Below are 15759 nucleotides of genomic sequence, written 5' to 3' on the forward strand. Positions count from 1 at the left end.
ATTTGTATCATGAATAACTGTTCGTCCCATACAAACAGTTATTTATATCTAGATGTTTTCTATATAGGTAAGTATTTACAAAAAGATTTAAGTTTTTTAACATGTATTCTATGTTGTTGCTGTATTGGTTGTTCTTAAAGGCACAAAAAATTATAATTTAAGTATATTTATCAATTTTTTTATATCCATACCACAACCTCTATAGAGTGTGAGACTAGATGGCGCTGTGTAAATTATCTAGGATTATTATTATTATTTTGCAGGTAATTTTTGCTAATATCAGCCTGAAGACAAAGGTCACAAACGTGTATATTAAAGCAATGACATGTTCAACATTTGTTTATAAAATTTTATCCATTTTTATAAAATTTTATCATTCTTCGTTATCATAATTCCAGTTAAGTATAATTGATTTTTTATTTCTTTTTAATATACAATATAATATACACTTTGATAAAACTTAATTACCTTTTTGAAAAACGCTGTGTACGTATACGTCGTCTCTATATATGGAGCTTCGTCAAGAAGCTGAGAGAAGGAGAGAACACTCTATGTAGGAAGAAGAATTATTTACTTCCATATAAAAAATGCTATAAAGTAGTATTAAACTACAATTTAACGTATCTGTAATGAAAATGGGGACTACAGATTAGCAATAGTTCTTGTATACTTTACAAAAATGTTATATTTCTGCTTGTTAGTAGTCTAAAAAAAATTTTTTTTTTCTTGTCTGTGTGCCTGTTCTTGCTAATCTCTGAAATTGTTAGACCGATTTTATCGGGACTAAAAGTCCCGTCAAAATCGATCATCACAGATAGCTAATGTTCTAAGGAGCAACTCAGGTTAGTTTTATATTTATTTTATTTATTATACAAAAATAAATTCCACGCGAACGAAGTCGCGAGTTATAGGTATATATATATATATATATAATCGACAGTCATTTGCTGACTGTCGTTGTATAATGTATACGTCAGTGAAACGCAACTATAACAATCGACACAGCAAAAAATCAAAGCTGAATTTCAAAGGGCATTTATACAATACACGAGGTAGTTGCATCAGAGTCATAATTCTATTTCCAACTTGGGTGGTCTGGTTGTCAGTCCGTCGCCGCGTCGTAATCAATTTGTACGCCCTTCGGCTGCGCCGGCGCACCCCTCGACCCTCACGTGGATGCTAGATGTACCTTTCGTCACGCACCCTGTCTGCTCATGTATCTATTATTTTTTTCTAACACTGCACCATCAGGTGTAAGATTAGAAACACATCAAGCCTCTTGACACATTCTGAGAGCTTAATTTAGAATTGAAATGTTACACTACATTTTATATAAAAATGCATTAGGGAAACCATAAATTATATGGAAGCGTATAAGTTTAGATGTTAGTGAAATACCTTGTCTGTAGTGAAATTGGTAGTGAAACCTGGTAGTGAAATACTCTGTATTTCTTCTTCTCGCAAACACGTATCAGGGTCCAAGAAAAATGGACATATAAGAAGATACTAAATTCTAATACATTTCAAAATAAAAGATTTCAATATTTCGTAAACTTTGCTTGTGTATTGTGTAATTTACACAAATGGGAATGAATAGAAGGTACTCAAAGGAACAAATAGGATTTACCTAGATTATTGAATGATATGTTTTGATTATTTTAATGATTTAGTTGACTGACTGTTCTCTAATGTTCGTTGTCTAACACTTATCATAGTTTCATAGTTTGTATACCCGAAAATATACATGTAACTTACGATGTTCACCAGTTTGCAATCAAACTCAATCAAATTTTTTATACAGAGTCACATTAATTCTAAAGATGCAACCTCTAACACAATTGAATATTGGTATATTTATTTATTGTGCAGTTAATAGGATTTACTACTGTATTGGTCCTATACTACTTTTGAAATGTAATATCTTGTGGAAGTAATTTTATTTAGATATACAAAGACAATTATATATTTTGTAACTTAATTAGGTACCTCATTGTATATACAATTGTATATACAATGAGGTACCTATTGTAGTGGAATTTATATAATAACCGTTGTAAAATATTAAAGCGACTTTGTTCAGATTTTTAAGCATGTGAATATAAATGTTGTCAAGATGAAATTCAAATCATAGACCACCCACATCGTTAAGTATTATGCGGTTAACTTATGGTTAAGTTTTGCAAACAATGCCATTCTTATGTAGGATGGCTCAATTAGTAGTACTGAGGGTAACATATGACACAATAGGTTGTAAATACCTTGTAACAAAATGTATTCAGATTCTGTTCTCCAAGTTGAAACTTTAAATTCATAAATCATGATCATATTTTTCATAGTTTTTTAGGTTTGTTGGAGAAGTGTAAATTCAGTATAGGTACTTTTGTCGCTGTTTAGCTAATATTTCTATATATATTTGTTACACTAGTATATAGGTACAAAGAGTTTGTTTCGTTTTATGTTTATTACGTGTTTACCCCTCAATCTATTGACATGAAATTTGTGTTATACATAGCATATATATAGACACTGTATATAGAAGTCCTACTTTTTAGGACACTTTAATCAATTTATATGTAAATGGTTTAGTTTTGAATTAGTTTTGAAATGCCCATAACATAATTTTGAAAATTATGTTATGGGCAGATGTTAGTTAATTAAAATATAGGTACGAGCCAGGGTGGCTTCGTCTGTGCCATCGACTTCTAATAAAGATGGTAATTCGACTTCATGTCATATAGAAAAAATATTAAGATCATAATGTTAAAATTAATTAATGTAACTTTTCGTTTTATCATAGTGTAGATTTGTCATATTTAAAGATTTTTTTTCCATGATGACGAATCTACTAAACTTCCCCAAACCCTACCGCAGTAATACAAACAGTGACAGCACAGAAATCGAAAGTAAACATCTTATAATCAATCATTAACACGTAATTGTGATAGTACGGTAGATCTTTGACAAAAACTAAGATTTAATGAAAGAGAAGGATGTCGACGGTTCCCAGATGAGTTTTTTGAATTTTTTCTCGTTTCGTCAAGGTGGTTTTGGGCGGCTGAACAAACTTCGCCTCGAGCGCGACATCGATAATTCACTCTTCAATCTACGCTTCATCTTGTGAACTGTGTCCATTGTTCATATGGTGCTTGTGAATAAAATTATTATATTGTCATACTATTATTGACTATACGAGTATTATTCGACTAGTTGTACGAATATTATCAATGTAAAATATTACAAAAATTGGTTGGATGTTGAGATGTATTATTTTAATTTTTTCACACAGATTCTTGCTCATTTTTCTTGTGATAAGTCTGCGTTACGAATGAGTGGTAGTGCTTGTGTTGAGTTTATTTCAATAAATAATATTTCTATTTCTATAAAATATATAACATTTGAAATTATTAACATATAGAATGTTTTCTTAATTGTATTTCGAATGAAAGGTGGAAATGGCAGGGAAACTACAGTGAACAGAGGCATGCAGGGAATCTACCTAAGGGCTTTTTGGGGTACAGCCTAAGGCCCCGTGGATATAAAGGGCTAGGGGGCTCCAACTAAAAACAATAGGCGATATTTTGAATTACATGAATTCCCCGTCGTTTGTGTTTGGTAGGTGTATATTTTTAGTTAATTAAAATGTGCTAAGGTGTTATTATTAATGTTATTGTTATTATTATGTAATTAATAATAACACCTTACCTCTCTAGAATAGCAATGCATGACACACGGGCGTCACATCATATTGTGGTGTGTTTTATGTAAGTATATAGGAGATAGTAATCATTTACCATCACATGGACGGTTAGCTTGTTTGCCTTTGCAATTGCAGAATAAAATATCAATATGCAATCAATATTAAACAGGCAGTGGAAACAGTATAACGAGCGCAACGGTCAGTCAAGGGATAACCGTGCTTCCTGAGTTGATATTGTTGGAGCGAAGCGATCACAACCAGATTATTTACATTGCTCTGTCTCGCACCGACACATATTGATCTCGTCCTCGTGAGAATCTTCTCCAAAATTCCATGTCACGCCTCCTAAGTATAATTACTACAATACTGTACCAGATAATCTACTCTATATATATATAGGTGAAGGGTTTGTTTGCATATCTTATAGGAGCTGCAAATAAATTAAAATGTATGTGAAACTGAAGAGCACAACTAGATTATTATAGACATCACTATTAGCACAGATAACATAATATTACATACTATTAGGCGTGTGAGATTGTAAAAGAATACACTTACACTCTTTTTGTGGGATGAAGAAGGAACACCATTGACCTACGTGCAGACAACTAAAAAGAATAATTTTGGATATTTCAAACATTTTCAAACATTTATTATAATCAGGAATCAAACTCAGGTTATATAGCACCATCTTGCCTTTTCCCAAACAAGCCTTGCCTTGCTTTGCCTTTTAAATGTTTATATATTTTTTCTAGACTAGATGTTTATGCGCGTGCATCAGTATCGTGTTGTCATCGATTTTGAGAAGGTCTGCTCTGTACCAACAGTGTATAAAAAAAGTTGTTAGCACAAAGAGTGTCGGACAGTGGCGTGTTTATACAGACATTTAGCGGGCCCTTGTTACTTCGAGTGGCACCGAATAAACAACAACGATAATTCCTCGTCAGTAGAATCGCTTACGTATCCAAGACGTTTCGCAGTTGTAACCATAACTTGTGTTGAGGTTAGGACAAGCTGATACTAACTACTCTTTGTGGGTATTCTGAGCGAAGATTAGCATGGCTTTAAAAATTTAATTAAATTATTGTAATACTTCAGATATCTTTCTCCACCGCGTTCAAGAAAAGGAGGTCGATTGTATTGTATTGTTTATCTCAGATCTTTTGCCCGTGTGAACTGATTTTGATGATTTTTTATTTGAAAACTGATACGATCTGATTTAGTCGTATATAAATTTAACGACGACGATTTGATAAGTAGTTTGTGTGTTTGTGATTTTCATAAAAACGCAATTGAATTTTGTTTTATCGTACCAAGCTAGGTATTATAAGTATAAAATTTCCTGCATATCTAAAAGGTTTTATTTACTTCTATCACTAATGTTTATATGTATCGTTTCTCGACAAATCTATTTTTATTATGAAATTGATCTAGAACCAACTAAGTAAAATTACATTTTTTTTATTTTTCTTTTCATTTCCAAATATCTTAAACTGAAAATCCTCTTTGACAATTTTAAAGTAATACTTTCAAATTTTCTGAATTCTTTTAATAAAAATAAAAACATTTATTCACACAAACATATCTATATATTAAGTAGGTAATCCTATGCGTCGTTCTGTTGTATATTACATGTTATAGTTTTATCAGTAGACAGATATTTTATCGTAGTCGCCTAACTTAACAAATAATGTTTGTTCCTTTTACAATGCAAATACGCTGTGAGTCTATTTACATTTTTGACATGACGATTTTGTATCAACTGGTGCCTCTATCCTGTTTTCCTCTTAAAGTGATCACCCTACTCTTCAGTGGTGCCTTATTATGAGTAACTGTGTACACAGGACGGGTGTGTGCGCCTGCGCACAGTAGCTGTTTGCGCTACCTGTGCTACGTAACATACCTGCGCCTCACAAAATCCTTATCATTCTAAAAATACTACGAAATCTCCAGGTAAATATTGAGTATTTTAAAATCAAACAAACCGCAACTCATGTACCTAGAGAGAAAGAAGGGATTGTAATATTGCTAGCAATGTAGGACGTTAGGTCGACTCCACGCGCGCTCTCTGGAAACCGTTAGTGTTAAAGCCAAAATTATTAATTCGTTTAGGACACTTTCGACCAATTATGTCATAATATTTTACTACTACCTCTACATTCCAGTTCGGCTAGGTACTTTAGTTAAAAGCAGGCAGGCACATTGCAGGCACATTATTTCTTTTTTTTAAATCTGTCGTTAATTCCTAATAAATACTGCAGGATATGCCGATTTCTTACTCATCTTATTATCGCCCACTAGTGCCTTTACTATTAACGCTAGACGGTTTCTATTATTAACTATTAAAATAAAAAAGCCCAAGTACTATATAAAATAATTATTTATATGCCATTCATTAATTAATCCACTAAAGTTTAATGTTCACTTGACCACAACTTAATGTCGAAAATGAGGCCGCTAATAAATCTTACCCTCCGACATGTTTAAAGCGAAAAAAGTAACACATGTCCGAGACATGTTTTAAAGAGACTAATTTCCTTTAGTCATTTAAAAATCTTTTTCCTTATTTTTGTGTGGAAACAAGAGCGAGATGCCACCCACGTCGACGGTACAGGCTGTAAGGGTAATCTTCAAACAAAGGCATTAGTGTGAACAGTCTCATTGTCGGTTGTATGTCGCTATGACATTGATCTTATGGAACAAAGCAACATCTCTGTGTAGATTAAATCTGAATAATCGCAGTTTATCTTCACTAAGTATACAAGAACAGTCTAATGAGGTACTACAATAAAATATTTAATTGAAAGACTTTGTAGAAAGTGGCTAGTATCAATGTTTATTTTTCACAGAAACTGTAAACTGTGGTCCATTTTTTAAATTCTAGCTATATTAATTATTCTAGACGCAACAGCCCATGTTGTTATGGACCCTTATCATAAGACGGATTGTATGCTTGCATATCATTCTTTTTGGATAAAAGGCTTATGTTCTTACCTATTTTCACTCGTGACCTCGTTCGGATACCAAAATCATAAAAATTTTACTCCGAATGGTACCTAATAACAAAATTTCCATATATAGTAAAGTTTCGACAAAACCTGTATCTAATCCATATAGATATTACAAATGGGAAAGTGTGACCGTATATCTATTTATCACGACTAAACGGCTGAACGGATCCTAATGAAATTTCATATAAAGATAGATTGTTTCACAAGGACGGGTTAGACTATCTTTTAGAAAACCGAGTCTCGAATAACAGCTAATATACAAACAGCATAGGTACCCAAGTTTACACTATGACAACCCTGAAAACAACAGGTTTCACACTAGGCCTCGTACAAAGGAATAATTCTGTTAAAATCTTGTATATTATGCCCAATTAGGCTAGAGAACCTTCAATACCATTTTAACCGATTTTCGTAGGTCAAAATATAATACAAAAATGTCCTCGTACCAAAACCTAAGAAACGGAGGGAAAGGGGATTGTTAGTTATATTGATTGATGGTCTTATTTGCCAGCATTTACATCCGCGGTTCTCCATCGTGATAAATTCCTGGTGAATTTGTCACGATGGGCTAAACTAACCTGACCTCATGTTCATCTTATCATCCTCCACTGTTGCACCGCCAGGCATGTGCACCATTTCATTATCACCCATAAAAAAAAACCTAAGAATCGTATTTGTTCAAGGCTGTTCTTACGGTTGGCATCCCTGGAAAGCAGTTCGCGATAAAGGTAATATAAATTGACGGTGAGTCGATGTAGTCGGATTCAGCATTGATGTTGAACCAAATGTTATCTCAAACATTATGTTCAGCTTTTTTAGATACAGCATACTAACTGTTTCTAACAGCTTCTTCTGTTTTCTTTTCAGTTAAAATATAGGACATGTACGTCCTCACGAAATAATTTATCTTCACGACAAATTCCGGTCAGCCGTTTAGATAGACAGATACACTTTCTAATTTATATTATATTTATATAGCAGGTTCTCGATTTTTTGTCTGTATTTTACGCGGTCTTCTCACCAATATTGCAACTAATATATATATTTATAATATATTTCTAATCTGTGGATCTAATATTCCCCGACGACCATCAAACTTTATTCGACAGACAGATCGCGGTTTAGCGGCACACGTAGCTCATGAGTTCCAATCTGGCTGTCACAAAAACATTGGATTCAAATGTGTAAAGCAATGGTCATGTCACGAGTAGTGTTCGCGACGTCGACTATTGACAATGTTTGTATTTGCCTCATCTGTAATTCCATCCGTGACGGTTATTTTTAATAATAAGATGCTTACAACGACCCTTAAAGATTCATATTTGGTAGATATAATTTAGAACATTCGTTTCTAATAAACATGTTCAGGCTAATTTACGACGATAATAAATAAATAATAAATTTTAAAATATTATTGTAATGTCGATAGCGAATATCTGACATTTCATTTCGGCGTTCCCAGTTGGATTCCGGCGGTGGTCGGGCCGTATAACATGCGACCGCGACAACCAATTCCCTTTGACCAGACATCGTGAATTATGAGGGTTTCGCCGCGAAAAATAAAACCACACGCTCTTTATTAACATTCGAAATTCAAACAAGTAAATGAATTTATTTATCAATTCTATTTAGATATAAATAAAAATATACGTTCGAAATACAAACAAGCAAACGACTTTATTTATAAAATCAATTCAAATAAAAATACTTTTTTTAATCTAATATTTCATTATTATGTCTCTGTATTTAGTGGATAGGTGTTATTAAATACTAATTAACCGCTCTATTCTGTCCTAAACTAAGCCCAATATACACTAGACAGCTGAAAAAAATATTTGTATTGTAAATGCGTACCAACTTCCTTATAATGCAACACCAAACCAATTCTCATGAATGCAACTGTGTTTTGTACGGGAATCGAACCGGTACTATCGATTTCTAAATAATAACAAAGCGTCTTAAATTAGGATGTTGGGCGAAACGAATATAAAAAATAATTTTTAGAGAATGTTACTATCATATAGGTTTAAGCTAAAAGAAAGAAGAGATTACAAAAAAAAACTTATTATAATATTAAATTATATAAACATATATATTTAATATAAATATAATATATCTTATTTAATATAAAATTAATGCAAAATGTAGGTAGTCTGTACATCAATTTTATATTTTCAATTGTTTTCGATTCAATTACCTACATGAAACTACATCTCATAATTAATTGTGCTTGCTAAGTGCATGTGTTGTATTGATAAAGTAATTGGTAAGTTAACAACTTTCATAATAAATGATAGTACTTACACTCGTAGTGTTGGTTATAAATTAAAACATCGTTTTAAAATAAAATGGTAATATTAAGTATTTAATTTCTTTTAATACGATATCAAAAAACCCAAGAAAAATCATAGCACAGATAACAACATATATCAGAAAAGGTAATTAGAGCACAGATAAGATAATATTACATATAAATATAAAACAGCAATAAAGACTCTATTTTCGTCACATTCCTAAGATGAAGAATAAGACAAAGTTCGTGCTTTTAGGAATTGTTAACTTTATCAGTGTTATCTTCAAAATGGTCACCTTATTATTTTTGTCTGATTCTATTGACTTAAATAAATTAAAGCACATTTTTAGAAGACATCTTGACTCTGATTGCAATTAATGACGTGTAACTTAAAAATAACTATCACGATATTAGTGTTGATAAGGCAAAGCAATACAAAGTGTGTATCTGCAGCTCTGATTTCGTCTCGTATTTGTTGGGATGTTTATATGTATTAATAATAAACAGTCTATGTTTGGAAGCCCGTAGCGTCTTGGGTGGTCCCGAACCGCATGCTTTAGTCAGAATAAGGTTGAGATTGGTGATATCGCGTTCACTGCTCGCTCGAATGAAATTGAAATAGATAGCGAGCAGAGATTTATCTCGCGTCAGATCAAATCTAGTGCACCGGTGCGCCTAGATATGTCGCCGCGGATGTTTTACGCACCGCATCACTAAAACTGTTTGACTGTTTAATGCAAACTAGCAGACCATTAAGAAAATTAATATCGCATTAATACGCCGACACGGACTTGTTTTAAACTCATAGTTATATAAACAATGTGCGGTTTTTCAGTAATTAACTATTGAATATACACAAACAAACTCGTAGAAATTACACCATTGTATTGACAACTACTAACTTTCATTACAACCAAGTTTACGGCTGAAACAATATTTCAGCTTCAAATTCAGTTATATGTACTAATATGTCCCCATCTAGAAATAAATGAAAGACATTACCTAAATACAGCATCAATATAATTATTAAAATTAATGTAATTTAATTTATTTATTACATATACATTTATTCATGAAACAATTCTAGGCCCATACATGTAAATTTTATATAGGTAATATTTTTTAACACAAACATCCAGTTGGAGTTCCAGTTTGAATTGAAATTGTAATTGGTAATTTTGGTACTTTTTTGGGGAGTCAGTTTATCTATTAAGATATCTTGAAAATACCAATTAATAAAGTACTTAGGTATGACGGTATTACGAATAACAAAAATTATACATTTTATTTCAATAGAGACAAAAGGTTAAGAAATAGGTTTTATTACTTTTGTGTGTACCTTAATGCCCAGCATAGACCCATTACGTATACTCCCACACACAAACATTTATTTACAAGTTAGTGTTAAACATCTGCGCCGCTTGAATCAGTGTAATTATTTTCCATAAACGGAAACGCCCAGGTGATAATAAAATAAACATAATACTTATCTCTTTACTATAGTGTAATCGATAGCAGTATTCTATAGGAACCTTTTACAGTCGTGGCTTAATGTTTTAGTACACTGACGGATACCTCAAAGCTAGTGAGTAGAGGATAATAAATGAAATTAATAACTTACACTCACATTGCCACGTTGCATTCAAATATAGATAGATACTCTTCTAACAGTCGTGAAGGTATAGATCATTATTATTATTCTCAAAAGCAACAATTTCTTTTAATTTAATGGCGACTAAATGTAGCTGATCAGACTCAAACATCAAATTAAAAGTCATCTGAACTATCTCGATTTTCGCATCAATATATAAATTGAAATCTATTGAATGTATACTTGAATATACTTCTATTATTACTATTTCAATAATGGAAAATTACGTCAGGTAAAAAATAGTTGTCGCTGTTTATTGCCTTATATTGTCCTCGATTCGTTCTAGATATTTTTGTAGGTTCGTGGGCTGCTATTACTTGATGAATAATCATACGCTTGAATACAAACGGTTTTATAAACGTTTGCGAGGAATCGAACCCCAGTGACCATCGGAACTGAAGCGGTGTGCTTATAAACGTGACAGTACTTAGCACATTTTTAACATTTAAATATAAATAACAGTATCAATATATCGATTAATATATAACTCACTCATGCAAGAACACACATCCTCGTAACTTTATAACCGATCATTACGCGTCCATAATTTCTGAACCAAAGGCTTTAGTATACTTCCTCATATAGGGAGTTTGTCAGCAACTCCCTATAATTATACGATCTAAAGTTGTTTTACGATTCCTAGACGAAGGCTCTAAGGCTTTACGGCACCTTCCGAGAAATGGGAGCAGTTCAAACAATGTTTGCACCGATTGGCGACCAACAACCGGCGACCACCCGCCACGCATATTGTTATATTATCATACAAATTTGTAGTCGTCACTTGACGCCATTATTTCAATCCATGTCACAATATACACATCACAATACAATTAAATTGTCTCACCTTTTTATTACTCTACAATATGAGGTTTTGTTCATGACGTCTTTGTTATGTACTTCATGTTATGGTGATATTTGTTTTTATACCGTAAATGGTAAATGAGCATGCTCAAGTAATAGTGATTACCGTTGCTGACCACCTGCAGTACAAGAGAAAATACTTACTATTGCGTTTTTGTTAAAGGTTACAATGTCAGATCAATTGAGAAATACTTCCACTAGTTGGTTAACTTCAATGTTGATATAAATGGCAAAGTTTCTAGAAAACCGCATGCTGTAGAACTGCCATTCATTCAGACCTTTGCGATGGAATTTAAGTAATCCTACTAACATTATAAATATAGAAGTTTGTGACTGTCTGTAAGTTCGATATTTTTTATTGGAGCACGCTTAGTTATTATTTTTCATCCTTTGGTTTGTTTTGTAGTCTGAAAAACTTTTGTCCGTTCTGAAAATATTTTGTATATGTAATGATTACGTACTGAATGACATTATGTTCCATATAGTCCTGTAATACATTTTTTCCCATAGAAACCGTCACGGTTTTCATCTCAATTTGGTATTTTACTTTATCTGCGCCGATACGCGGAGGCTTCACACGCAAGTTTATGATGTAAGTACACAGTAGTAAATACTGTACGTACTATTACCCTGCATTATGAAAATTATAGTCGTTATAAACATTTCTATGTTAATATACACCGTTAGCGATCTAGATAGAAGGCTTGATTGCAATATATTGAATCTTTTAATTACTCATACTTCTATAAACTGCAATTTCTACTCAGCAAAACATAACATACTTTATGTACCTACTTTAAAGAATTTATATTACTCCACATGTGAAAATAAACTATTTATATACGTAAGGCGCCTTGCCTTTTACTACATTTAAATAACATACTTTTACGCTATGAACTGTAAATGTAAGTTATTTAAATGTATGTTGCATGTACATTCAAATAGTTAGATATATAGGGCTTATCATTACAATCTTTTAACAACAATACTCATTTATATTCAACCTCTGTTTTATTAACGGTGACATATTTTTGATAATATTTATTACGCCACCTTTTCGGTTATGGTTTATACATTTAGATTGACTTTTAGTTTGTATTAAATTTAGGCAAGGATATACATATTGAACTAATAGAGCAGAGGTCATAATATGCATACGTATTGATGTCCTATTGTTGTATTTATGTAAAAAAAAATCCTACATAAGTATAATATAAGAAATCACATAAATACAGAAGTCAAACCTATAAACATTTTTTTGTATCACTGAAGATAGACTTCTTTGGTTGCCACCGATTAAATGTAACTATAATAAGAACAAGGCTAACATCTTTACTAATCTATTCTTTAAAAAATACAAACGCAAGATCAATTTTTGCATTCGAGCATCGATATTTTTGAGGTCAGTTTTATTAGCATTACACGCGTATAAATACAACCGCTGCGCTGTGATATGTAGAGTCACAACCTTAGTATCTGGTACCCACTATTTTTATTCAGTTGAAAGACCAGTAACTTTCCACGCATTGCAATTTGGTGAACAATGTAGCAAGTCAAATGAATGGTCGCCCAATTCGTGAGCGACACTGTTGTATATTGGCCGTCATGAGCGGCGTGCTCGCGCGTGAGTCGCCTGCAAACAACCTACGTCTTATACGACCACAATCCATCTTTATAAGCGTTGAGCACTAATCCCAGTGCACCGAACGTTAACAATGTAAGGTAACCACAAAACCGCTTTTGTATATAGACATTCAAGAAAGACTAAACATTATTTAAAAGCTTTTTATTGCTTTGCGATTTTGTTCTTTTTTCCTGTCAAAATCATCTCAAGTCATGGTTGATGTATATCTTTCAGATGCATACATACCTACTTACATATTTTGTGATCGTTGAAACTTCGTATACATTTAATTTAGCTATCGAACTGATTTGTTTTGTCTGTTTGGTCAAAATAGGTCCGAAAATTGGTAACAAATTATATGCTCTAACAGTTGAAGTGAATATGTAAGTTCCATTTTTATTAGTCTGTTACTAATAAAAAAAAATACTCCGAATTAAAAAATATTCTGATAATGGAGTAACATAATCAGAATAAATTCTGACTTTTCAACGACACCTCTGAGACGAGACTAGCAGATTATTTCTCTAGGCCAATCTGCTATACCCACACCGTGGCTCATATAGAATGCCCTAGAGTAACAAATGACTACTAAACCAGTGGTTATTTGGACGTACCTCGGGGCTGGGTGCCACGCAGAATAGATGATAGGCCGGCTACCGCACACGGGCACGCACGGCGGACGTTCCTCGCGTCTCGCGAACCTCATTCATCAGCCGAGATTGATTGCAACTGTCAAACGTTAATGGCGGCGAGTGGTCGCCATATTGGAAACGTTGAATGCACCTAAGCCAATATTAATGCGCGTTATTGATGAGTCCCAGCTTAAGTTCACGGTTACTTATTAGATGTGTAATTTATTAAACATTCTTGAACGTGTTTAGAAACGGGGTAAATGAGCCAGTGATAAACCTCGTTAGCAGGTCTGTGCTGGTACATTCGCTGTCAAAATTTATAAACCGATCAGACCACCCAGCTTGAATGAGAAAATTAGGGCGAAAACCAATTTGCTACTTTTTTTTGTGGATGATAATGGAATGGTGCACCCGCCTGCGCTAACGGTTTACGCTGGCGGGGCACAAGTGGAGGATGATAAGATGAGCATGAGGTCAGGTCAGTTAGCCCATCGTGACAAATTCACCAGGAATTTAACACGAAGCCAATTTGCTACTTGCGGATAGTTAGAAAACGGGATAGGATTCAGAATGACAACTGTCACATAATAATAATATTAACCCTACATAATTCAAACTGCACTTTCTAGTTCTAATCGAAGTAGAGATTGTATCATAAGTACATATTAAACAACTAATAGAAATACTTTAATACATTTTTTAATAAATAGGTACATCATATACGTATTTTAGAAAACACCCAGACCACATACACACAAATATTCATACTCGTACTTATAAATACAAATTTCGAAATCCATGTATAGTTAAAAGCCCGAAGGCGACGTGAACATATTTCAATTTTAATCTGTCGTAAATAATAAACATACGTATACTCGTAGTATGTTACGTTATATTAACCAAAAAAAGCAATTTTTAATGGTACAAACTATATATTTTCTTCCAATAAATTATTGTTAATTACACTTGAATTTTGAGTAATTGAGTTGACGGATGAGTAATTAAGTAATACCATTGCTACTCATCCCCATTGACCTGCCTTTATCTCCTCTATCCATTTGGTTACAGTGCAGTACGTCATCTTCTAATGCTACTATCTACTAATAATGTACTCACTGACGTTACACCTGTACTTCTGAAAAATCCTCTTTTCTCTGTTTTCTTTCTTCTTCATGTTACACATGGTTTTACGTTGTGACTGTCCATAATAGACGTATTATTGAGCGGAATATTAAAGTGATGGTGGCAATAAATCTTTAATTGAAATCATATCGCCTATTCAATCTTCGTGAATGATCGAGTTGGTGAATAATAATACCACATCAGGCATTATATTTCCGATATCTTTGAAATGTATTAATAACTAAAATATTCCATATTTAAAATAGACATTTTCTGGGTTACCTTTTGTCCCCTACACTTCTCACAATCACAGTTGCAGTATTTACTTCGTTAATCTGTTTCTTCTTTCTCTCTATTATTACAATTTGACAATAAATGCCTCGCTTATACCCGATTGTTATCTTACAGAACCGTGGCAATGGCTAACAATATAACTACATAGGCATAATATAGTAACTGCATGTCAACACTGTCGACCATTAACCACAATGAAAGCCAACGTGTCGCGGCAGTCACAATCTCTACATTTTGACGCGAAGCTCACGTCAAGTGGACTTAAATTTTTATTACTTTATTATACGCCGCACACAGATTAAATATGCGATAATCATCGCAAAGTATTACGACTCGTGAGCGTGCGACATCCGTCGAATTACGTACCGTATTCGATTTCGCCAATCATCAGTGTAAGTAGATATCGTATAACATTTACGATATTTTACGCGTATCTCCTTAATTGCCAATAATTTACAGAAATGTCAATATAAAAATACTTACTTATTGTCGTGGCCCAATAATAGATTGCGTATTTTCATAATAAATATGAAGCAAAATGCGCAATTGCGCTTGCGCATATAAGTGTCTGATT

This window comes from Achroia grisella, unplaced genomic scaffold (genome assembly GCF_030625045.1).
Source record: "Achroia grisella isolate CSIRO2021 unplaced genomic scaffold, CSIRO_AGI_Agris_v1 utg487, whole genome shotgun sequence".
NCBI lineage: Eukaryota > Metazoa > Arthropoda > Insecta > Lepidoptera > Pyralidae > Achroia > Achroia grisella.